This window comes from Phyllobates terribilis, unplaced genomic scaffold (genome assembly GCF_046119375.1).
Source record: "Phyllobates terribilis strain yellow unplaced genomic scaffold, ASM4611937v1 Scaffold_236__1_contigs__length_3049075, whole genome shotgun sequence".
NCBI lineage: Eukaryota > Metazoa > Chordata > Amphibia > Anura > Dendrobatidae > Phyllobates > Phyllobates terribilis.
Window position 1 is genome coordinate 2,305,420 of NW_027362996.1, and position 13,358 is coordinate 2,318,777.

General features: G+C 48.7%; 6 non-coding genes across 6 annotated transcripts; all 6 read left to right on the forward strand.

The window, feature by feature from the left end:
* Window positions 1-249: 249 nt before the first annotated feature.
* LOC141215888 (U2 spliceosomal RNA) lies at window positions 250-440 on the forward strand. Its single transcript, XR_012284940.1, has one exon. It is a non-coding gene; the product is annotated as a U2 spliceosomal RNA (small nuclear RNA).
* A 1,119-nt stretch (window positions 441-1,559) lies between these two features.
* Window positions 1,560-1,750, forward strand: LOC141215889 (U2 spliceosomal RNA). The gene has a single exon (XR_012284941.1). It is a non-coding gene; the product is annotated as a U2 spliceosomal RNA (small nuclear RNA).
* Window positions 1,751-2,870: 1,120 nt separating this feature from the next.
* Window positions 2,871-3,061, forward strand: LOC141216342 (U2 spliceosomal RNA). Its single transcript, XR_012285378.1, has one exon. It is a non-coding gene; the product is annotated as a U2 spliceosomal RNA (small nuclear RNA).
* Window positions 3,062-4,178: 1,117 nt separating this feature from the next.
* Window positions 4,179-4,369, forward strand: LOC141216416 (U2 spliceosomal RNA). Its single transcript, XR_012285450.1, has one exon. It is a non-coding gene; the product is annotated as a U2 spliceosomal RNA (small nuclear RNA).
* A 1,123-nt stretch (window positions 4,370-5,492) lies between these two features.
* LOC141216341 (U2 spliceosomal RNA) lies at window positions 5,493-5,683 on the forward strand. Its single transcript, XR_012285377.1, has one exon. It is a non-coding gene; the product is annotated as a U2 spliceosomal RNA (small nuclear RNA).
* A 1,120-nt stretch (window positions 5,684-6,803) lies between these two features.
* On the forward strand, window positions 6,804-6,994 carry LOC141215890 (U2 spliceosomal RNA). The gene has a single exon (XR_012284942.1). It is a non-coding gene; the product is annotated as a U2 spliceosomal RNA (small nuclear RNA).
* The last annotated feature ends 6,364 nt before the right edge of the window (window positions 6,995-13,358 follow it).

Consider the following 13,358-nt stretch of genomic DNA (forward strand, 5'->3'; position numbering starts at 1 on the left):
TTCTCCTCCCTTCCAACGGTGTTGAGGCGGGTGGGAACAGCCGGGGGTTGAGGGTACTGTGCTAAAAGAGGTGGAGTTATGCAGATCTAAAACGCGTGGATTGCAGCAGCAGCAAGCCGAAAAGTGCAGGCATGTGAGGGATCTAGAGGTTGACAGCATGTCTTCTTAACGGGAGTCCAGGTGGCCATCTCCACAAATGGACTTTTCAGAATCCTTGGGTGGCACCGTAGTCGGAAACCAATTCTGGTTATCGCTTCTCGGCCTTTTGGCTAAGATCAAGTGTAGTATCTGTTCTTATCAGTTTAATATCTGATACGTCCCCTATCTGGGGACCATATATTAAATGGATTTTTAGAACAGGGAGATGGAAAAAGAGCTTGCTCTGTCCACTCCACGCATTGACCTGGTATTGCAGTATCTCCAGGACCGGTGCACCCCTTCTTTAATGCAGTTTCTAAAATCAGAAAGAATTGAATTCAATGCTTTTTGTTCATTTTGCTTGTTTGTCGGATTTTGGGATGGACTCTTTGGCTTTGCTTTTCTTCTCCTCATTGGATTTTTCATGTTAAAAGTTGCAGAAGCCAGATGACAAGCTCATTTTGGTTCAACTTCAGCAACTGTGCATTGCATTGCCATGTAATGTAATGTAATGCAATGCTATCTATCTAGCTCTCCCTCTATACTTCCTTTTGGATAAACAGACATTCTAGGCAAGCATTTTGGAGCTTTCACCTAAATAACTACAGGTGGTGAGATAAGCTGCACAATATAATTGACCTTTCAGTATATTGTTGCACACACACCATCTATTTAGCAAATGCCCTTGTTATCAACAGCAGCCTTTTAAACTCACCTGAGCTAACAGGTATGTGAGCTGGTTACTCTGCTGTGCTTAAAATTTCTTTTTTGGTTTGCTACAATGCCTTTTCTGAAACGTTGTCTCCCTCTGCTGGAACACTGACTTCTTTCATTTAATGCCTGCAGACTATAAAAGAGAAACCAACCCAAAAAGTTTGGTTGATTAGTCTGTGGCATTCTTTTAAACTGTTGCTTATGGCGGTCTCTGTGAGCTTCTCAGTGACATTCAGCCATCCAGGTATCCCGCCTGCAGTAGACGGAATGTGGCAATGGAACGCTGGCTGCGCGTGTCATAATAGGCTCTGAGCCTTTATATACCTGCGCACAGCAGCAGCCACCTTCAGTCTGCTGCTGGACAGCCAGCAGCAGCAGCAGCAGGAGAGGTAATTAATCAGCAACCCTCCTGCTAAGGGTAGACAGCTGCTCGTTCCACCCCCCCCCGCCTTAATTGGTTCTCCTCCCTTCCAACGGTGTTGAGGCGGGTGGGAACAGCCGGGGGTTGAGGGTACTGTGCTAAAAGAGGTGGAGTTATGCAGATCTAAAACGCGTGGATTGCAGCAGCAGCAAGCCGAAAAGTGCAGGCATGTGAGGGATCTAGAGGTTGACAGCATGTCTTCTTAACGGGAGTCCAGGTGGCCATCTCCACAAATGGACTTTTCAGAATCCTTGGGTGGCACCGTAGTCGGAAACCAATTCTGGTTATCGCTTCTCGGCCTTTTGGCTAAGATCAAGTGTAGTATCTGTTCTTATCAGTTTAATATCTGATACGTCCCCTATCTGGGGACCATATATTAAATGGATTTTTAGAACAGGGAGATGGAAAAAGAGCTTGCTCTGTCCACTCCACGCATTGACCTGGTATTGCAGTATCTCCAGGACCGGTGCACCCCTTCTTTAATGCAGTTTCTAAAATCAGAAAGAATTGAATTCAATGCTTTTTGTTCATTTTGCTTGTTTGTCGGATTTTGGGATGGACTCTTTGGCTTTGCTTTTCTTCTCCTCATTGGATTTTTCATGTTAAAAGTTGCAGAAGCCAGATGACAAGCTCATTTTGGTTCAACTTCAGCAACTGTGCATTGCATTGCCATGTAATGTAATGTAATGCAATGCTATCTATCTAGCTCTCCCTCTATACTTCCTTTTGGATAAACAGACATATTAGGCAAGCATTTTGGAGCTTTCACCTAAATAACTACAGGTGATGAGATAAGCTGCACAATATAATTGACCTTTCAGTATATTGTTGCACACACACCATCTATTTAGCAAATGCCCTTGTTATCAACAGCAGCCTTTTAAACTCACCTGAGCTAACAGGTATGTGAGCTGGTTACTCTGCTGCGCTTAAAATTTCTTTTTTGGTTTGCTACAATGCCTTTTCTGAAACGTTGTCTCCCTCTGCTGGAACACTGACTTCTTTCATTTAATGCCTGCAGACTATAAAAGAGAAACCAACCCAAAAAGTTTGGTTGATTAGTCTGTGGCATTCTTTTAAACTGTTGCTTATGGCGGTCTCTGTGAGCTTCTCAGTGACATTCAGCCATCCAGGTATCCCGCCTGCAGTAGACGGAATGTGGCAATGGAACGCTGGCTGCGCGTGTCATAATAGGCTCTGAGCCTTTATATACCTGCGCACAGCAGCAGCCACCTTCAGTCTGCTGCTGGACAGCCAGCAGCAGCAGCAGCAGGAGAGGTAATTAATCAGCAACCCTCCTGCTAAGGGTAGACAGCTGCTCGTTCCACCCCCCCCCCGCCTTAATTGGTTCTCCTCCCTTCCAACGGTGTTGAGGCGGGTGGGAACAGCCGGGGGTTGAGGGTACTGTGCTAAAAGAGGTGGAGTTATGCAGATCTAAAACGCGTGGATTGCAGCAGCAGCAAGCCGAAAAGTGCAGGCATGTGAGGGATCTAGAGGTTGACAGCATGTCTTCTTAACGGGAGTCCAGGTGGCCATCTCCACAAATGGACTTTTCAGAATTCTTCGGTGGCACCGTAGTCGGAAACCAATTCTGGTTATCGCTTCTCGGCCTTTTGGCTAAGATCAAGTGTAGTATCTGTTCTTATCAGTTTAATATCTGATACGTCCCCTATCTGGGGACCATATATTAAATGGATTTTTAGAACAGGGAGATGGAAAAAGAGCTTGCTCTGTCCACTCCACGCATTGACCTGGTATTGCAGTATCTCCAGGGCCGGTGCACCCCTTCTTTAATGCAGTTTCTAAAATCAGAAAGAATTGAATTCAATGCTTTTTGTTCATTTTGCTTGTTTGTCGGATTTTGGGATGGACTCTTTGGCTTTGCTTTTCTTCTCCTCATTGGATTTTTCATGTTAAAAGTTGCAGAAGCCAGATGACAAGCTCATTTTGGTTCAACTTCAGCAACTGTGCATTGCATTGCCATGTAATGTAATGTAATGCAATGCTATCTATCTAGCTCTCCCTCTATACTTCCTTTTGGATAAACAGACATATTAGGCAAGCATTTTGGAGCTTTCACCTAAATAACTACAGGTGGTGAGATAAGCTGCACAATATAATTGACCTTTCAGTATATTGTTGCACACACACCATCTATTTAGCAAATGCCCTTGTTATCAACAGCAGCCTTTTAAACTCACCTGAGCTAACAGGTATGTGAGCTGGTTACTCTGCTGCGCTTAAAATTTCTTTTTTGGTTTGCTACAATGCCTTTTCTGAAACGTTGTCTCCCTCTGCTGGAACACTGACTTCTTTCATTTAATGCCTGCAGACTATAAAAGAGAAACCAACCCAAAAAGTTTGGTTGATTAGTCTGTGGCATTCTTTTAAACTGTTGCTTATGGCGGTCTCTGTGAGCTTCTCAGTGACATTCAGCCATCCAGGTATCCCGCCTGCAGTAGACGGAATGTGGCAATGGAACGCTGGCTGCGCGTGTCATAATAGGCTCTGAGCCTTTATATACCTGCGCACAGCAGCAGCCACCTTCAGTCTGCTGCTGGACAGCCAGCAGCAGCCGCAGGAGAGGTAATTAATCAGCAACCCTCCTGCTAAGCTTAGACAGCTGCTCGTTCCACCCCCCCCCCGCCTTAATTGGTTCTCCTCCCTTCCAACGGTGTTGAGGCGGGTGGGAACAGCCGGGGGTTGAGGGTACTGTGCTAAAAGAGGTGGAGTTATGCAGATCTAAAACGCGTGGATTGCAGCAGCAGCAAGCCGAAAAGTGCAGGCATGTGAGGGATCTAGAGGTTGACAGCATGTCTTCTTAACGGGAGTCCAGGTGGCCATCTCCACAAATGGACTTTTCAGAATCCTTGGGTGGCACCGTAGTCGGAAACCAATTCTGGTTATCGCTTCTCGGCCTTTTGGCTAAGATCAAGTGTAGTATCTGTTCTTATCAGTTTAATATCTGATACGTCCCCTATCTGGGGACCATATATAAAATGGATTTTTAGAACAGGGAGATGGAAAAAGAGCTTGCTCTGTCCACTCCACGCATTGACCTGGTATTGCAGTATCTCCAGGACCGGTGCACCCCTTCTTTAATGCAGTTTCTAAAATCAGAAAGAATTGAATTCAATGCTTTTTGTTCATTTTGCTTGTTTGTCGGATTTTGGGATGGACTCTTTGGCTTTGCTTTTCTTCTCCTCATTGGATTTTTCATGTTAAAAGTTGCAGAAGCCAGATGACAAGCTCATTTTGGTTCAACTTCAGCAACTGTGCACTGCATTGCCATGTAATGTAATGTAATGCAATGCTATCTATCTAGCTCTCCCTCTATACTTCCTTTTGGATAAACAGACATATTAGGCAAGCATTTTTTAGCTTTCACCTAAATAACTACAGGTGGTGAGATAAGCTGCACAATATAATTGACCTTTCAGTATATTGTTGCACACACACCATCTATTTAGCAAATGCCCTTGTTATCAACAGCAGCCTTTTAAACTCACCTGAGCTAACAGGTATGTGAGCTGGTTACTCTGCTGCGCTTAAAATTTCTTTTTTGGTTTGCTACAATGCCTTTTCTGAAACGTTGTCTCCCTCTGCTGGAACACTGACTTCTTTCATTTAATGCCTGCAGACTATAAAAGAGAAACCAACCCAAAAAGTTTGGTTGATTAGTCTGTGGCATTCTTTTAAACTGTTGCTTATGGCGGTCTCTGTGAGCTTCTCAGTGACATTCAGCCATCCAGGTATCCCGCCTGCAGTAGACGGAATGTGGCAATGGAACGCTGGCTGCGCGTGTCATAATAGGCTCTGAGCCTTTATATACCTGCGCACAGCAGCAGCCACCTTCAGTCTGCTGCTGGACAGCCAGCAGCAGCAGCAGCAGGAGAGGTAATTAATCAGCAACCCTCCTGCTAAGGGTAGACAGCTGCTCGTTCCACCCCCCCCCCCCCTCCTTAATTGGTTCTCCTCCCTTCCAACAGTGTTGAGGCGGGTGGGAACAGCCGGGGGTTGAGGGTACTGTGCTAAAAGAGGTGGAGTTATGCAGATCTAAAACGCGTGGATTGCAGCAGCAGCAAGCCGAAAAGTGCAGGCATGTGAGGGATCTAGAGGTTGACAGCATGTCTTCTTAACGGGAGTCCAGGTGGCCATCTCCACAAATGGACTTTTCAGAATCCTTGGGTGGCACCGTAGTCGGAAACCAATTGTGGTTATCGCTTCTCGGCCTTTTGGCTAAGATCAAGTGTAGTATCTGTTCTTATCAGTTTAATATCTGATACGTCCCCTATCCGGGGACCATATATTAAATGGATTTTTAGAACAGGGAGATGGAAAAAGAGCTTGCTCTGTCCACTCCACGCATTGACCTGGTATTGCAGTATCTCCAGGACCGGTGCACCCCTTCTTTAATGCAGTTTCTAAAATCAGAAAGAATTGAATTCAATGCTTTTTGTTCATTTTGCTTGTTTGTCGGATTTTGGGATGGACTCTTTGGCTTTGCTTTTCTTCTACTCATTGGATTTTTCATGTTAAAAGTTGCAGAAGACAGATGACAAGCTCATTTTGGTTCAACTTCAGCAACTGTGCATTGCATTGCCATGTAATGTAATGTAATGCAATGCTATCTATCTAGCTCTCCCTCTATACTTCCTTTTGGATAAACAGACATATTAGGTAAGCATTTTGGAGCTTTCACCTAAATAACTACAGGTGGTGAGATAAGCTGCACAATATAATTGACCTTTCAGTATATTGTTGCACACACACCATCTATTTAGCAAATGCCCTTGTTATCAACAGCAGCCTTTTAAACTCACCTGAGCTAACAGGTATGTGAGCTGGTTACTCTGCTGCGCTTAAAATTTCTTTTTTGGTTTGCTACAATGCCTTTTCTGAAACGTTGTCTCCCTCTGCTGGAACACTGACTTCTTTCATTTAATGCCTGCAGACTATAAAAGAGAAACCAACCCAAAAAGTTCGGTTGATTAGTCTGTGGCATTCTTTTAAACTGTTGCTTATGGCGGTCTCTGTGAGCTTCTCAGTGACATTCAGCCATCCAGGTATCCCGCCTGCAGTAGACGGAATGTGGCAATGGAACGCTGGCTGCGCGTGTCATAATAGGCTCTGAGCCTTTATATACCTGCGCACAGCAGCAGCCACCTTCAGTCTGCTGCTGGACAGCCAGCAGCAGCAGCAGCAGGAGAGGTAATTAATCAGCAACCCTCCTGCTAAGGGTAGACAGCTGCTCGTTCCACCCCCCCCCCGCCTTAATTGGTTCTCCTCCCTTCCAACGGTGTTGAGGCGGGTGGGAACAGCCGGGGGTTGAGGGTACTGTGCTAAAAGAGGTGGAGTTATGCAGATCTAAAACGCGTGGATTGCAGCAGCAGCAAGCCGAAAAGTGCAGGCATGTGAGGGATCTAGAGGTTGACAGCATGTCTTCTTAACGGGAGTCCAGGTGGCCATCTCCACAAATGGACTTTTCAGAATCCTTGGGTGGCACCGTAGTCGGAAACCAATTCTGGTTATCGCTTCTCGGCCTTTTGGCTAAGATCAAGTGTAGTATCTGTTCTTATCAGTTTAATATCTGATACGTCCCCTATCTGGGGACCATATATTAAATGGATTTTTAGAACAGGGAGATGGAAAAAGAGCTTGCTCTGTCCACTCCACGCATTGACCTGGTATTGCAGTATCTCCAGGACCGGTGCACCCCTTCTTTAATGCAGTTTCTAAAATCAGAAAGAATTGAATTCAATGCTTTTTGTTCATTTTGCTTGTTTGTCGGATTTTGGGATGGACTCTTTGGCTTTGCTTTTCTTCTCCTCATTGGATTTTTCATGTTAAAAGTTGCAGAAGCCAGATGACAAGCTCATTTTGGTTCAACTTCAGCAACTGTGCATTGCATTGCCATGTAATGTAATGTAATGCAATGCTATCTATCTAGCTCTCCCTCTATACTTCCTTTTGGATAAACAGACATATTAGGCAAGCATTTTGGAGCTTTCACCTAAATAACTACAGGTGGTGAGATAAGCTGCACAATATAATTGACCTTTCAGTATATTTTTGCACACACACCATCTATTTAGCAAATGCCCTTGTTATCAACAGCAGCCTTTTAAACTCACCTGAGCTAACAGGTATGTGAGCTGGTTACTCTGCTGCGCTTAAAATTTCTTTTTTGGTTTGCTACAATGCCTTTTCTGAAACGTTGTCTCCCTCTGCTGGAACACTGACTTCTTTCATTTAATGCCTGCAGACTATAAAAGAGAAACCAACCCAAAAAGTTTGGTTGATTAGTCTGTGGCATTCTTTTAAACTGTTGCTTATGGCGGTCTCTGTGAGCTTCTCAGTGACATTCAGCCATCCAGGTATCCCGCCTGCAGTAGACGGAATATGGCAATGGAACGCTGGCTGCGCATGTCATAATAGGCTCTGAGCCTTTATATACCTGCGCACAGCAGCAGCCACCTTCAGTCTGCTGCTGGACAGCCAGCAGCAGCAGCAGCAGGAGAGGTAATTAATCAGCAACCCTCCTGCTAAGGGTAGATGACGCGCCCCTGGGCCTGTGTCGCGCTGCGCTGCGCATGCGGGAGCTTACCCGGAGCCGGATCTGTGGAGGGTTGTAGTCTCGTGGCGGTGACCCGGTCCGTGCCCAGGGAGTCAAACTAGACGGCAGTCCATTAGTAGTAAATGGTTGATGACTACGCCACCCGTTGAGTGCAGCCAGGGGGCTGCTGCTGCAGGGCAGACCGCTGAGGCCGATGGTGGGATTGTGCAGCGTGATAGTATAACCCCCAACGGGAGGGGTATGGCCTCAGGGCAGCCGACGTGGATGATGGGGGTAGCAGGAACCACTCAGAGACGGTACGGTGTAGTTCAGGGTCTTTACTGGTAACAACAAAAGACCCTCCCGGAGTACTTGCTAGCGGATGGGGCCTGGTCAGTCCTTGAGCAGATGGGATCTCCCCTGGCCAGGCGTAGTTGTAGGCCTCCCAAACTGACTGTACTCTTCTGGCTACCTTGCTAGGAGCTGATGTAAGTAGCCCACGTCCCTGAGTGTACCATGTGGTGCTCACCCGTATGGCCGGTGACTCGGGGCCTTCTAATGGCTTCCGCTCCACGATGGCGGTGCTGGTCCCACGCGTATGACCGTGCCTTCGGGCTTCTGGGCCAGAGGACCTGAAATCCCCTGCCTGACGGATTCTGCTGCTGGGTAGGAATTAGTCCCCACAGCCTCGGACTCCGGGTCCGGTAAAAAGCCTTCTTAGTCAGGGCGAACTCTGCAGCTGCCAGCCCCTGACTCCTTGTAACTGCTGTTTCTTCCTATGCTGTCTCTACTTCTTCTCTTCTTCTACTCACTCACCCTGCCTCAGCCCCAGGTTTTTATAGGGGAAGTTCTTCCCCTCCCAAGACTGGGCAGGAGGTGTGGCATGCACAGGATCCCTGACTAAAGGACCTCCCACCTGCTCTCAGACATAACATTACGTTACTGTGGCAACCAGACCCCTGGGGTGTCACATTCCCCCCTAGTAAAATTTAGTACTCCGGGACTAAACACATTTAGAAAACATAACAAGGCAAAACATTAATAATACAATAAGAAAACATATAAAGATGGTTACGGCGTGTCCGCAACCGGGTGCAGTCTCTGAAGAAAGCAAGGTGTCCATTTCACCAACACAGGGAGACGTAACCAGGTAGGGGTCTGTTCTACCCCGAGTCCTTGACAGTCTTTAGTCCATCCTGGGTTACGCTCCAACTATATACAAGGATTCCCGGTAAATCCACCAAGGATTCCTAAAAACAACTAGAAATACAAAATTACACACAAGCAACTATAGACAGGTAAACATTATAAAATAGCTTAAACATTTAGATCCTCCAACGTGCGGGTAACTGGCCTCTAGTGGCCCTAGTGGACCTACGGAGCTGACTGTCTGGCCCTGAACTACAGGGTGTAGGAGCTGTCAAGGGTAAACTGGGCAGCTGTCTACCGGCTCTTTGTCTCACTAGGGGTACGGCAGGCTCACTATAAGCAGAGGGTTGATTCTCCTGTTCTGCTAGTGTGGAGTCTTCTGCCTCCCGGACCGGCTGTTCTTCCAGCTCTACCCGTTGCTCCGTAGGTTCTTGGGATGATGGTTGGAGGAAGGTGAGTACGGGTACCACAACTGCACCATTGACTTGATTCCAAGACCGAGGGAAGTCCCCGAGCACGGTACTAACCATATCTTCCCTTTCTTCCAGGGGTCGATGGTCTTCTTGTTCCTCTTCAGGGTTCCTCAGTTGTTCGGGACACTTCTTCAGGTGGTCCCGGGATACAATGGCTGTGGTTTCCCCTCCGTCTTTACTGATGGTACAGACCTTCGGGTTTTCGTGGCTTGAGGGCAGTACGGTGTACGGGTCCTTCTCCCACTGGTCGTCCAACTTGTGGAGCCGTCTCTTCCTCTTCAAGACCTGCTCTCCGGGTACCAGGGGAACAGCGGGAGCATACTGGTTGTATGTCTTCTCTTGTTTTTCCCTAGCCTGACAGAGACTTCGCTCCACGCTCTCCTGTACTCTCCGGTACTGCTGCTGCCTCTCTGTGTCCCAGTCTGTTTCTGGTGAAGTGTCCTCGGGTGTCAGGACTCCCATTTCCAGGTCAACAGGTAACTTACCAGGTCTTGCCCTCATTAGGTAAGCCGGGGTACAGTTGGTGGAACCTACCGGGATGTGGTTGTATAGGTCCACCAGATCGGGCAACTTCTCAGGCCACAGACTGCGTTCTTCCAGGGGCAATGTTTTTAGAAGATCCATTACCACCTGGTTCATTTTTTCACAAAGTCCATTAGTTTGCGGATGGTAGGGTGTCGTCCTTATCTTCCGGCAGCCATACAGATTGCAGAATTCCTGGAAGACCTCCGCTTCAAAGGCAGTTCCCTGGTCCGTCAGCACTTGGTCCGGGTACCCGTGTGGACGGCAGAAGTGCTGCTGGAAGGCTCTAGCTGCTGTTTGAGCCGTTAAGTCCTTGACGGGGACGACAACCAAGAACCGGGAGTAATGATCCACGATGGTTAACGCGTAGACGTAGCCACTTCTGCTTGGGGTCAGTTTTACATGATCCAAGGCTACCAGTTCCAACGGTTGCCGGGTGACGATGGACTGCAGGGGAGTCTTCTGGCTGGCCCGGTCCTTCCTTCTCAGATTGCACGGGCCACAGTCTCTGCACCACTTCTCGATGGTTCCCCTCATGCCTACCCAGTGGAACCGCTCGCGCAGCAGGAACTCCAGCTTTTTCCACCCGAAGTGTCCAGCTCCGTCGTGGTATGCCTCCATCACCATGGCTGCGTCTCTTCGGGGCACCACTACTTGCCAGAGTAGTTCATGCGTCCGGGAGTTGACCATTCTGCGGCACAACTTCCCCTTGTAAAGGAATAGTCGACTCTTCTCCGCCCATAGTTGTTTGGCTTCCTCCGGAGCGTCTGGTTCAAGGCGAGCCTCCGGCCGAGTCAGCATCTCCTTCACCAGTCGGACGGCAGGGTCGCTGTCTTGCGTTTCCGCCCAGTTGTAGTGGGGTAAGGGGTTCAACGTAGCAGCCTGCTTACCCCTTACCCGGTGGGAATACTGGATAGTCCCATGACGGTGGAACGCAGGGAGTTCAACTTCTTCCAGTCCCTCCGGATCTTCTCCTTCGTCCGGCAGGTTGGGCATCCTGGACAGGGCGTCCGCGTTAGTATTGGAGCGTCCTGCCCGGTATTTGATTGTGAACTCGTAGTTGGACAGACGGGCCATCCACCTCTGCTCCAGGGCACCGAGTCTTGCCGTGTCCAGGTGTGTCAACGGGTTGTTATCCGTGTATACGGTGAACCGGGAAGAAGCGAGGTAATGCCTAAAGCGCTCGGTGACTGCCCATACCACGGCCAGGAACTCTAGCTTAAATGAGCTGTAATTCTCGGGGTTCCTTTCGGTGGGTCGCAGTTTTCGGCTGGCATAGGAGATTACTCGTTCTCTCCCCTGCTGAATCTGGGACAGTACGGCTCCTAGCCCGATGTTACTGGCGTCGGTGTAGAGGATGAAGGGCTGGCTATAGTCCGGGTACGCCAAGATTTCATCCCCCGTGAGGGCCATCTTCAGCTGGCGGAAGGACTCTTCTTCTAGCTCTTCCCATTTGAAGGGCGGCTTCTGGTTCTTGGCCTTCCGGGACTGGCCTATCAGGAGGTCCTGCATAGGCGCTGCCTTTTTGGTGAAACCGGGAAAAAACCTTCGGTAGTAGCCTACCAACCCTAGGAACTGCCGCACTTCTTTTACGCTGGAGGGGCTTGGCCATCCCTTAATTGCGGTGATCTTATCGGGGTCGGGAGCCACTCCGTCAGCGCTCACCACGTGTCCCAGGTATTGCACCTTTGGTTTCAGGAGGTGACACTTGGAGGGTTTCACCTTTAGGCCGTAACTCGCCAGAGCTTCAAACACCTCCGCCAGGTGTTTCAGGTGGTCCTCATAAGTTTTGGAGTATACGATGACATCGTCCAGGTACAACAGGACCGTCTCGAAGTTTCTGTGGCCCAGACAGCACTCCATTAATCGTTGGAAGGTTCCTGGGGCGTTGCAGAGTCCGAACGGCATGCAGGTGAACTTGCTAAGTCCCATCGGGGTGGTGAATGCGGTCTTCTCCCGGTCCGCCTCTGCTACAGGAACCTGCCAGTACCCGCTAGTGAGATCCAAGGTAGAGAAGAAGTTAGCAGATCTTAAAGCAGCCAATGACTCCTCTATCCTTGGTAAGGGGTACGCATCCTTGTGTGTGATACGGTTGATTTTCCGGTAATCTACACACATCCTCATGGTGTTGTCTTTCTTTTTGACTAAAACTAGTGGGGCTGCCCAGGGGCTACAGCTATCCCGGATTACCCCAGCCTCCTTCATGTCTCTAAGCATCCCCTTGGCGTGTTGGTAATGTGCAGGGGGTACGGGTCGATACCTCTCTTTTATGGGAGGATGATCTCCCGTGGGGATGCGGTGTTCTACCCCCTTGACTCGCCCGAAGTCTAACGGGTGTTTACTAAACACTCTCTCATACTCTTGAACCACCCGATAGACTCCTTGTTTCTGATGTGAGGGAGTGGAGTCAGTACCCAGATGTAGTTGCTGACACCAGTCCTCCATGTCTTTCTTAGAGCCGTTACCTTCCTCCGGGTGAGATGGAGGCAAGGGTTCCACAGATTGTATAGAATTTTGATTAGTGGTATATAATTTGGCTAGCGTGGCATACCGGGGCAGGTACACTTCCCTCTCCCCGATATTTATTATGCGAACGGGCACCCTCCCATGGCATACATTGACCACCCCCCGTGCTGTCAAAATGGTGGGCCTACTGTCTGAGTAAACTGGTTCTACCATTGCCTGGTAATCTCTACCTCTCAGACCAATAGCTGCCCGGCACCAAATCATCATTTCACTTTTTGGGGGCATGGCAATAGGAAAAGGGTCACACATTCTTACGCTACCAATCTCACCGCCGGAGAGTTCCACTTGTTGCCGTTGCATCAGTGCCCGGATCTCTTTCTGGAGCACCCGCTGCTCGCCGGAGCTGGCGTTCTTGGCAACCTGCTGTAAAAGGAAAATCACCTCTGCAAGACAATTTTCAATTACGTTAGTTCCTAGAGTTATTTTTGGGTGACTCTCATGTTTATCAATATCTACAATGATCAGTCCCTGTGTCGCCAGTTCGACTCTACCGATTTTGAGGGTCACCTCTTTAAATCCGATCTGTGGCACGGGCTGGCCATTGCTGGCGATGATACTCAAGTCGTCGTCAGGGTAGCGGGTAATATCCGAGTCATTCCAGTACTGCTTGAAGAGCACGTACGGGATGGTGGTGACCTGTGACCCGGTATCCAGTAGGGCACTCATGGGAATGCCATCCAGTACCACAGGCAAGACTGGACGTCCTCCCACATATCTGTCGCGCCAGTTCGATGGGCCTGGTGATCTTTTTCCTGGGGGTTGGCCCTCTACCCCAGGTTGTGCCCGTTTAAAGAACAGTACCTTTCCATATGTCCGGGTTGATTGCAGCGGCGGCAGATGGGTCGTCCGTCCTCGCTGT